This window comes from Stegodyphus dumicola, chromosome 11, assembly GCF_044657685.1.
Source record: "Stegodyphus dumicola isolate Sdum_Otavi_A_Nest chromosome 11, ASM4465768v1".
NCBI classification, from domain to species: Eukaryota; Metazoa; Arthropoda; class Arachnida; order Araneae; family Eresidae; genus Stegodyphus; species Stegodyphus dumicola.
The window spans coordinates 156,079,504-156,091,858 of NC_140778.1; the positions used below are offsets into that span (position 1 = coordinate 156,079,504).

At 31.6% G+C, this 12,355-nt stretch overlaps 1 pseudogene; it reads left to right on the forward strand.

Annotated features, from left to right (window-relative positions):
• The first annotated feature begins 585 nt into the window (after nucleotides 1-585).
• Nucleotides 586-11,566, forward strand: LOC118195317 (uncharacterized; annotated as a pseudogene).
• The last annotated feature ends 789 nt before the right edge of the window (nucleotides 11,567-12,355 follow it).

The window sequence follows — 12,355 nt, forward strand, 5'->3', positions numbered from 1 at the left end:
TCTATAGAATATCATCCGCTGTTGCCATTCCAGCATTGTCAAGTTTTTCTTCCTGCAGCTGTTGCCAGACTTATCCTCGCTGATTGATGAGAGATACAACATCCTCCCACCCTGATTTTCTCAAAATGAGACATTGCACAAACATTTTCTAACATTACGAATAAAACAAAACAGTACTACGTATTAGTTTAGAAAACACATAAAAGAAACTCGGTTAACATACAATATATATGACAGATCATACTAAAACGAGATCAATAAAGAATAAACCTAAGTCATTGCTAAAGAAAAGAGGATATAAGTCCAAAACGTCTATATTGTATATTATGTCTAAGAGCATGTCCTTGGTTTTAAGAGTCTACCGTATCTAGATCTGTTTTCAGTTGCCAGAGTTAGCACAGGATCACTGGTGGTTGAAACATCTAGTGGTTACAGGTTTTTGATTGGTCTTACCAAATATCCACTGCTTGTTTTTACCTAAATCTCTACTACTGAATATTTTTACAATTTTGCCCATTGGCCACATTACACGTTTTTTATTGTCTGGTTCTATGAGGACTACGTCCTACACCTTTAGGTTTTGACATGAAGCGCTTGCCTTCTGCACCAGTTGAACCAGATATTCCTTGCGGAAGCGAATTCTCAGTTCTTGTCTCAACGTATTGGAGTAATTTACACGCAGATTCAGTTTCTGGGAATCGATATAATCCAGATCTGGTACCCCACTTGTTTTATGTCTTGCAAAAACAGGGAAGGTGTCAGAGGTACGAGCTCTTCCAAATCATCATAGATGTACACTGCTCAAAAAAAAAATAATGGGACAGTTCTATATCTCCCGTTCTACTGGGCCGATTGACAAAATTCAAATTGCGTTCTTCATGTCTCGAAAGCGTGACTTAGGATATATATTACATTTATATATAGCACTATTCTAACATAGGTATTTTGTCACAAAATCGGACTTTTTCTGAAATAACATACCAATATTTTTACATATTTCGATTCTACAACTCCAATAACGCCTAAATTTGAAATTTTGTAAAATTTGGAGCGAAAGTTACGGAGAAATTCACTAATTTAAGTTGCACTTTTTTTTTTCAAATTGCGCAAAGAATAGTTCACTTGGCGAACTTCTTAATATATGGCAACCTAGTTTCCTTTCCCGTAAGACGGAAAAAAGTCACTATCGTTCCTTTTTCCCAAATAATATTCTTTATATTATATTTTTAATTATAACTTATTATTTTAAGTAATTTTTCTTTTTCGAATTTCATTTTAATTGTTTAATTTACATGGTTTTTTCCAAATAACTGTTTTAAAAATTTCTATTTACCTATTCGAACTGCGTAAATAAAGGTGCAGCGTTTATTTTTTTTTTTTCAAATAGTTTTCTTTATATATATTTTTTGTCATAGTTATTATTTTAGGTAATTTTAAAATTTTTACACTTTTATTTTAATTGTTTGTGTTGCATTGTCTCTTCAGATAATTGCTTTAAAATTTTCTATTTATTCCTTCGAACTCAGCATTTTAAATATATTTATTAATATAAATTTTCCAGAATTTGATTTTATTTATTTGAAATGCGTTTCTTTCGGAAGAATACTTTGTAACCCAGACTACGATGCGTTTGAAAACTGCATATATTAAAAGAGAAAATACAGTAAAGCACACTTTACACGCCTTTCAATGTTCCGTTCAGAAAAGATATATATAAATAAGAGAGATGTATAACCGACATTTTAACTTTGGATGACTTGCATACACTGCTTTAAACAGTTTTATCATTGTGCCCATTGCTTTATACAATTTCTTAAAATGTTATTCATATTTTAGTCAAATATTTTATTTTTGAAATCGCAAGAATCAAATATCATAAGATTAAAAGGTTTTAAATTAAAAAAAAAATCATACTAAATTTTACGCAAAAATTTATTTTTTCTTCTCTTTTTTTTTCAGGCATTCTACTTTATTGTTGCTCTTTTTTCTTTAGGCATTCTGCAAGTATATTAAAAAGCATCCAACTTTTCGAAATATCTTGATATTTCTGACAATAATTTTAAATAAATTTATCGCCTTCTATTTCATAAAGGCCCACAAACGGCCGAGCGTAAAATCGCTGAACACTGGTAGTTCTCTCCGGGGTTCGAATCCCGGTAAACGGGCTGGTTGCATGGGCCTTTTCGTGGATTTTCTCATGTGTACCGTGTATGCTGGCTGGTTTCCCTTAGAAAGTTCTTCACGAAGTATTTGGTCAAAGCATTTATCAATCTTTAGAGGCTAAATAAACATTTTGAAGGTATGAGATGAAAGGAAAGACTGGTTTCATCAAGAGGTTTTGGTTTATTTAATTATGACAAAGCACACTAGGGCTATCTGCCTAAGGGGAGGGATGCCTTCTTGGAGGACTTTCTAAGGCAAACTGGCTCGCATACACGCTACACATGAGGAAAACCACGAAGATGCCCATGCAGCCAGCCCGTTCGCGGGATTCGAACCTCGGACCGAACTACCAGTGTTCAGCGACTTTACCGCTCGGACGCTGTTTCATCAGGAGGGAAAAAAACATCTTTAGGTGACATCCACATACTGGATATACTCTTGTATCTTCAAATAATTTGACTGAGAAAATCATGGGATTCTCCATTTATGATACGATATGATGTTCTATAACGTAATTTAAATTTATACAACCAATAGTCTAAAACCAGTCGCTTTAATGTGCAATGAGGTCGTTTTGGTCTTTTCTGTTAACAAAAGCTTAATTGATTATATTTGCTGGTGTACACGTCCAAGTGTTTTCTCTTTGAACACCTAAATTATTTGAAGTATACTGAAAGTATATTCAAAAGCGTCCAACTTTTTGAAACATCTTGGTATGTCTGACAGCCAAATTTCCCTGCAAATTTTTGCTTACTTTTCTCCTTAATTTTTCTTCTTTCCTTCTACAGTTATTTTCAGTGCTCACACAAGAAAATTAAGATTTTTCGATTGCTAGACATCCATAAATTGTGCATTCTTGTCAATTTTTTAAAATATCAATTACATGAATTGCGTTTCAGCTGAAGACAGCTTTTCATTTTCTAGTCATTTTAACTAGAAATAAAGTTTAAAGCGAAGTCCAAAGGATAAATATTTTAATTAAAAGATTTTTGCTAAATGACAAAGAAATAAAACAGTCCAGCAGAGTTTATTCTGTACTACCGAGTGACCCGATTCTTATATCGGCTGAAACAATCTAAATCATATTAAAGATCATGTTTCTTATACAAGCTGTAACGCGAGAGAAAAATTAGCTTCTTAAAAGATTCTTTCTAAGAGGATTATATTTATATACATATTTTTAAAGCTGGACTTGAACCAAAATGTCAAACTTTTAAAGTTTAATTTACATGGTGGTTATAATTAAAGTTTTGATTTCAAATGGTCATAAAAGGAAAACTACCGGACCAAATGTTATCAAACTTGGGAATTGTGTAAAGGAGGTTATAGGAATTTATTTTCCGGGGGAAAAAAAGAGTTCAAAAACTGACCACCAGGGAAAAAATGGCGCTGTATACAATATTGTTAAATGAAATAAGACATGAAAACATTTGTTTAAAATGTGTTTAATAGTTTCCGAAACGTGTTACAAAGCATATTCAGTGTATCGTCCAGCTTTCCCGAAAGCAAATTAAATCCTGTTACTGCATTCTAAACAGCAGCCATTAGCATATCAGGAGGAATGTTACGGACATGTCAGTGTATCACACTTTACATTTCTGCCATATTGTTTATATTTTCACCATAAACAGTGGTTTTGAGATAACTGCATAGCCAAAAGTCACTGAGGCTGAGGTCTGGTGGGAAGAGGGGAAATGTTGACTTATAAGACGTTCATTCGTGAAATGTTGCCTGAGTGTGCGACACACGTGAGGTGGGGCCCAGCCTTGCATAAAGATCGTAGTATCTAAAATGCCACGTTACTGCAGTTCATGTATCACGAAACATTTTAACATTGACTCTAAGTGAGCTGTAATCACAGTGGTCCAGCTGTCGACCGCTCTTCAGAGAAAAATGGTTCAGTTATAAAACTAGCTGTCATTCAACAGTAATCGGTGTGGAATGACTGCTTGCTATGCAAGCGAATGCAGTAGGAGAATGCAATGGAACTAGGTAGATAACATGAGGGATTTCTTTGCCCAAATCGATTAAAAGCGTTTTGAATTAGTATCTTCATGTTTTAGGGCCGAATTCAGGCTTCAAAAATTACAAATTAGCAATCTGTAAGAAAACGATTTTCAGACTGTACGCACTTGTGCGAGTGATTTGTGATCTCACATTTTCTAATCGGTAATTCGTGGTTTTCACACAGTAGTTTTCCTTTTATGACCCTTTCAAAGTAGAACTTTAATTATAACCATTCTGTATATTATTAAATTTTAATTTGAAGCTATGTGTTATATGTATACCATGCGTAAATTTTTCGGTTTTATGGAAAAATAAAGAATCGAACCAAATATACTTAGGATAATGGACCAAAACTGAAAACATTTCCCCTCCCTCCGAAAATAAAATATTGAAACTAACTTTGACCTTAAATTCATTGGGTTATCGAAATATTTAATTTGACTTATCTTCTAAGTCCTAGTGTTCCGACAACAATTCCGTCAAAAATCCCGAATTACTTAAGCTGAAGTAAAAGATTTAGTATATATACACTGTATGTTAATAAAGTAATCAGAGTGTAATAAAAATACATTATAGAATTTACGCTGATGCAACATTTTGTCTGACTGCACAACACGTAATGGAAGAGAAGGCTTGTAGAGATCTGTCTTTGGCATGCCTCTAAAAGTAGATTGTCATACTCCTTTTGTCTCTTCAACGTCAAAAACTTTCCTTTGGGAGGCAACTTTAGTTTTGGGGAAAGAAAATAAATCGCAAGAAGACAAATTTGAAAAACATGCAGGACTATTGAGTACACATACTTATTTTCGGAACACAAGCGGTTCTGCGACTGGTTATTGAATAATGAAAAGATACATTGTCATGCAATACAAAACATTTGGAATACGTTTTCTGACTGAAAACGTAAGATTAAAAGTCATCTGCTTAATTCACAGCCATTTACAAGTCAACTACTCGGGCAATTGCAGAATCGTTTTGATCCTGAGCTTGTAAGACAAACCTAATATCACTGGATTTAAACAATTCTTTGATTTTCCGACAACGTTCCTTCTTTAGCTCATATTCCAAGAATATTCAGTGAATACAATTATTGCAAAAGAAATCGAATATTCATTTGCACTACGGTGCTTTCTATGTTAAATAACCAACTAACGTAGTTTACTAACGAGTTACTAACGAGTTAAAAAACTTAAATTCTGCTTTTTGTGTCTATGAATACAACAATATTTTAAATATTTACAAATAAAATATTAAATTGGAGATTTAATTGGAGCCTCACGAGTTGCCTAGCATTTCAAGATTGTTAAATACTAATTGTTTGTTGCGAAGTCTAACCCAGGCTGCATGGTTGGTTTTCGTAGTTTTGTAGGTTCTGTTTACAAAGGTTCTCTATGAAAGCATCTTAATCAAATAGCTCCCATGTTCTTTCTACGTTCAAATAACCAACTAACCTACATAGTTTAAGCGCGATTTCCAAGTAAAGTTACTAGCAAAACCCGAATATTCATTAAAAATCATGTAGCTTGCCAATCGGGAGTAACATGAAAGATACGGCTGCAATAATTGAATTGCTGTTACGGTACGCTGTTTCTAAGCTTAGATGGTCATTTCTTAATTGAATAGCCCACCAGCGGGCAAGCGGTACAGACGCTTAACACTGGTAATTCGGTCCGAGGTTCGAATCCCGCGAACGGGCTGGCCGCATGGGCGTTTTCGTGATTTTCCCCATGTGTAACGTGTATACGAGCCAGTTTTCCTTAGAACGTCCTCCACGAAAGCATCCATCGCTTTAGGCAGATAGCTTTTCCATAACTGAATAATATACTAATCCTTCTAAATAAGTTAATTTTTCAAAGTAATAATAAAATGAATAAGAAATTCTTTTGTGATATATTAATGATTGACCTTGTTAATTAATGCTAAGTTATAACAGGTTTGTTGAAAATTTCCGCGAAGTTCTCTGCTAATATAACAAAGTTATTCAAAAGCTTTTAAAAATTACGTGCCGTTGAAGAGCATATTTTGCAGTGTTGCGTGTAAAGTAAAGTATTTGAATAAAATCCATTACACAGAGAAAAAAAAATTATGTATTTGCGGTAAAGAATATTTAAGTATATTTATTTATATAAGATACATATCCTCACTACTTCAGTTTATCACTGAAACTGAAGTTTCTTTTCGCTTTACTAGATATGTTTCCATGGGTACGCTGAATAGCTTTGGATAAGACGTCTGATAAGTGATACAAACAGGAATTTCTGTTAATTTTGAAATCAGTTGCTTGCTGAAGTGATATTAGTCCCGGGGATTTACGTTCAACAAAAAATATGTATTAGATTCATCGTCGCAGTTCTTATAGTACGGTTCCCGAGATCCACCTTTCCTCGCTATGCGATTTTATTTCTGCTAAAGAGACTTTGATTAAATTCACGAAATCGTTTAATATAGGAAAAACGTATATAGCATTTTAAAGACTTCTAAGTTAAACATTTGGCATGAGGCAATATCAATTAAATTTTATTTGGCATTGTGGCGGTGACTGGCGCTCCGGGAAATTCAGTAGAAGCTTTGGGCCTTCAAATGAGTGGAATCTTTCCATTCGTCCAGATGTTTTATTAAACACGAAACGTTTATGTCTACAGAGACGAAATCCTGGGCTACCACTAAAGCTAAAAGGCCATTTAATGTTAAATCCAGGAATTTTCAGAAATTTTGAAGCTTCTATGGACAAGCTAAGCACTTTCATTTTCCTTCCAATTTTTTCTAGGACGCCTCATTTTTACGCAGATCTTTATATAAAAATTCAATTTGAGGTAACTGAAATGGAACCTTCTGATGCAAAAACGAATGCAAATGAAAAGGAAGTGCAAACTGATAGTGATTTCGATATTTTAAATGTAAGAGGCAAGCCCATAGCAACAATTGACACGAATTCTTTAACCAGCTTATCTCGGGATATGCAAACTATGTACGAAGAACATCACCATTCAGACTTCACAGTCATCTGTGGCTCAGAAAAAATTCACGTTCATAAGTGTGTTCTTTCGGCCAGATCTCCAGTTTTCGCAAGCATGTTGCAACATCCAGTGAATGAAAAGCAGAGAACATAATGATTATACCCGACATCGATGCCGTTGTGTTGAATCAGCTGGTATCATACATGTATACCGGACTCATAAACGAGCTTTCTTATCCCATGGCACGAGACCTATATTCCGCATTCGACAAGTACGCTGTGCTGCAGCTGAAAGATAAGTGTAGCCAGTTTATAATTTCGTCTCTCTGCACTTCCACAGCTGTTGAGATATTAATTTTAGGAGACATGCATAACGATATTATACTCAAAAATTGTGCCATTAGTTTTATTTCCGACAATTTTGAAGAGCTGAATACTACCGAAGCATGGCTTACTCTTGTGAAAGAGCGTTCCCCTTTGGCAGTTGAAGTTTTGTCTTCGGCGATGACTCACCTGAAATCGAAATTTAAGAATGGAAAATAATTCATTATTCCTTTTAACTGATGATACATTATTTAATGATTAGTTCAGTGTAGCATGGAGTTTTGTTTTGGATACCAAATTCTTGCCTTTCAGTGTTTCATCTTGAATATTGTCGTATATAAACAAATATGAAATGGTTTATCATTTTGATAATATTGTAGCATAGATATGTTTAGTAGCTATTCATTTATTTTTATGTAAATTTACAATTGATTTTTAAAAGTAAGTTTATATTAATTTTGCCTGTTCCAATATTATTTAGTATGTTCATTGATAAATTATGAATGAAGATCTGGGTAAAGTGATGGAAGATATTTGCAAAATTTTTATTCGAATATCAAAATAAATCACTATGGTATCAATTACTCTTACGGTTTACTCCACAATCATTTGAAAAGGGATGGATGAATAATTATATTGATTTAGTTTTAAAGTTATTTAGTTTTAAAGTTACGAAAACCCTAATACATTATACTAAATTTTAAGCATAATGATATTATTAATAATTGGTTCTGTATTTACATTTTAATATCTTTTACATTTTGGCTTTCTTTACCGGTTATGTTTGGTTAATGTATATGTATGTGTATATATATAAAGTTAAGTTGTAAGAACAAACGAAAAAAGACCTATATATGTATGCTAAATGTTTGGGTTATAAATACTTCATGAAATTTAACTGCAGCAGATAAACTTTAAAAACACAGGAAAATAAAGTATGCATAAAAGTTAATAAAATTAGAATTTATGTAATTTTGTATATTATGTAACTTTATATTTGTTTCGTAGAGAGATTTTTTTTAATTGCGTGCTTTTCATTATTCTAGAATAGAATAGAGACATAGATATTCTAGACATAGAGAATGTTTCTTTTTTTTTTTTTTTTTTTTTTAAATGGCGTGCTTTTCATTATTCCAGTTTTGAAATTATAATATCTTTTATAAGTATAAATTGTTCTTTAACTTGATAATTGATTGCTAATAACGGATGATATATATATTAAGAATAGAATAATTTTGCACCTTAAAGCAGAGATATCGTTTCCAATGGCTTTTGAAATCCTGTTGAACAAAACCATAAATAATATAAGGATGAATGTTGTTTCATTTCACTTTTTAAATTTATGTGCTTGACTTCTTGCAGTGCTTTGATGAATGTTATAGCGTTTTTTACATATGTTACAGGTATTTTAAAAATTTATAATAATTTTCTCATTTTAAAAGGCTTCTACTTCGAGTAAAGCTTACAGACATATTAATAGCAGCTTTAAACCAATTCGGAAAGGAAAGACATGATTGTTTTTGCTCATATTAATTATATTGATTTAATTTACTTAATTATACTTACGTATAATTATCCTAGTAAATATTAAAATAAGGATACTTCAAAAATTAAAGTAGAGTTTCTAGAAAATATTAAAACAGCAGTGTTTCTGGAATGAGAAACTGTATTATTTTGTTGAAACATGTGGATGCACGAATGAGTGTTTTTTACAAATACAATTATTACCTGAAAAATGTCATAAAAATGTTCCTTGTAAAACTAATGGCCTGACGCTTCATTATTTTAACTCGAAGAATTTTCTGAAGAGCCCATTTTTTATTTTTCTTTGGTAACTTTACATCAAAAGAGCTTAAAAAATTTAAAGAGAAGACAAAAGGATTTTAATATGTTGCAGTATGTATATAAATAACTTCTATTAATCATTTCCTTGCCCACCAGCGGCCGAGCGGTAGAAGCTGTTTAACACTGGTAGTTCGACCCGGGGTTTGAGTCGCGACCTTCCAGAGGGAGAAGGCCATGACACTTAATAAACATGGCGGAGCTTTCCGTCCGATGTTATCGTCGGAAAGTCATCTGAATTTTTTAATTTTCGTCAGAAATATAACTTCATAATATTTCCGACGAAAATATTATTTTAATTAAAATAGCTGAAAGAAAGGAGGTTTTATATACATACACACTTTTTAAGCTTTTTACAGATATTTTAATTAACTTTGTGCATAAATATAATTGAAAGAACCGAAAAACAAACGAACATTTTTCAAAAATTTAAACTCTAATTGAAAATTGCCATTGTCATGATAAATTGGGAAGAGGTTCTTAAGATAAGACCTAATATTTTACCTAGGCTCAAGTATTAAATTATTCGCGTTTCAGAGAAAAATATATAACCATCAACTTCTATATCTCCAGCGTATGTAGAGGAAGTACTTTGACATATTTAGTGTATGTGGCAATATTTTAAAAACACATAAACTATGCAATGTTTGAAAGTTACTAGAAAAATGTAACAGAACTACTATTTTCATTTAATAAAAAATCATTTAATGTTTTTAAATAGCAAGCTGTTAAAAGTACAATAGTTAGTAGCAATGCTGATGATTTTTAACACCATTTCTTTCGATCATATGTAAATATATTTATATACACTAAATTTAGACAATGGCAGATTCTAACTGTCATTTTATACATTTTTTCAAATCTATAACATTCCTTTGGGTACTTTCCGTCGAATACTATGCAGAAATGATTTGAATAATATACACAATAGTAGAAACTGCACATTTAAATCTGCTCTTCATTAAATAGCACATAACAAAAAGTTTTTTCCCATTTATCTTGAATTTTTTTGCTATCACAAGCATGTACAAAAATTAACAATGAAAATAGAATATATTCAAATGTAATAATTAAAATACATAACTTGCAACATTCATATTCATACCAAGAGATATACTACAAATTCCAAGAGAAAAATAACAAAACTGCAATTTGCAGTTAAATGTAAAATTTAATGTTTTTAAAAATTATATTATTAAAAATGCAATAATTATGGATTACAATATTTAGTAGTAATGCTGATGTTTCTTAGCACCATTTCTTTCAATCATATACATATTTTTAGCTTCTAAATTTTAGGATAATGGGAATTATAATTATCATGTATATGCTGTTTATTGCCAGTTCTGTATGTTGTTTGTTAGGTTATTTCATTTCAAATATGAATGTTGGAAGGCTTTTGTGTTATAAGATTTAGGTATGTTTCTTGTATGAAATATTTTTATCACATTTATTAGCTAATTTATATAGCATTTCATTTACATACGCTGGAGATATAGAAGTTGATGGTTATATATTTTACTCTGAAACGCGAAAACATTAATACTTGAGCTTAGGTAAAATGTTAATTGTTATCTTAAGAACCCCTTCTCAATTTATCATGATAGTGGTAATTTTCAATTAGCGTTTAAATTTTTGTAAAATGTTCGTTTGTTTTTCGGTTCTTTCAATTATGTTTATGCACAAAGTTAATTAAAATATCTGTAAAAAGCTTAAAAAGTGTGTATGTATATAAAGCCTCCTTTCTTTCAGCTATTTTAATTAACTAAGCAACATGATAAAGTTATATTTCCGACGAAAATTTAAAAAATCCAGATGACTTTCCGACGATAACGTCGGACGGAAAGCTTCGCCATGGTTATTAAGTGTCATGGCCTTTTCCCTCTCGAAAAACACGTTTGAGTGAAGGTGAATAGGGTGGCTGCATGGGTGTTTTTGGGGATACGAGCGCGTTTCTCTTAAAAAGCCCTCCACGGAGAATATCTCTCTTTCCGTGTAGTGCCTGAGGTAATAAAATAAAAACATAAGTAAAAATAAAAATCCCTCGCTCAGCAGAGTTAGAGTTCTTCGAAGTTTATTCTCTTCCTTAGATCAAAATCTTACTTAAAAGCACCATTTTGATTGCCTTTCAGCTATTCAGAGAAATAGTATTACAGGCAGTAAAATAATATTCAAAAAGCTTACATCTGCGTAAGTGAAACGTGTATGTCTTTAAAAATGAATATATGTAAAAATCTATGCAGTAATAAATATTTTCCTTTATAAATAATTAAACTTGTATCATGTTTAGTCAATTATTCAAATAATGCTAAATATAATTTAAATAAGCCTAAAACGTTTACTATCAAATCAAAATTCTAGAGAGTAAGACAGAAAACATCCTTAAAAACGTAACTCTTTGGGTAAAGATGGTTCATTACTATGTTAATAGAATATCACAGTACATCACTAATATGCAATACATATAATTCACGAAGTAATATTTATCGTTTCTAATTAATAAAGCTTTAGCAGTAATTCAATTGTATTTCTGAAATCTGATTTAGAAGTAAAATTCGAAATAATCTGTAGTTGTTTTCCGCATCTTAAAAGTTCCATTAGCAAATCAAAAGCATATTTGCTAAAACTGAAAATATCTATAAACCAGAAAATCAATCAGTAAGGAAGTATCAGTAGTTATCAGCAATAAAACTATTATTATTAAATAATTCAGCAAAGATAAACATTAATCGTTATTTTCAGTGACGTGTTTAGTATATACTTCAGTATAAACACATATAAACTGAATATCTGGCTTTTTATGAGTTAAGTTTTAACACTTTGTTGATGCACTGTGTAAATTTGCATCGTAAAAATTCAGACATCTATAAAGTCAGACATCTGCAGAATATGATTGAAAATATCTGCAAAATGTGTATCATTCAGTTAAGATCGTTATTAGTTATAATTCTCAAGGTTATGTCAATAATTAGGAAATCATTTTCAAAGTTTTATTATTTAATTACCGACCGTTTTCCTTCGTTGTGCGAAGTAAATAAGTATAGTAATCGCAAAACATAACAG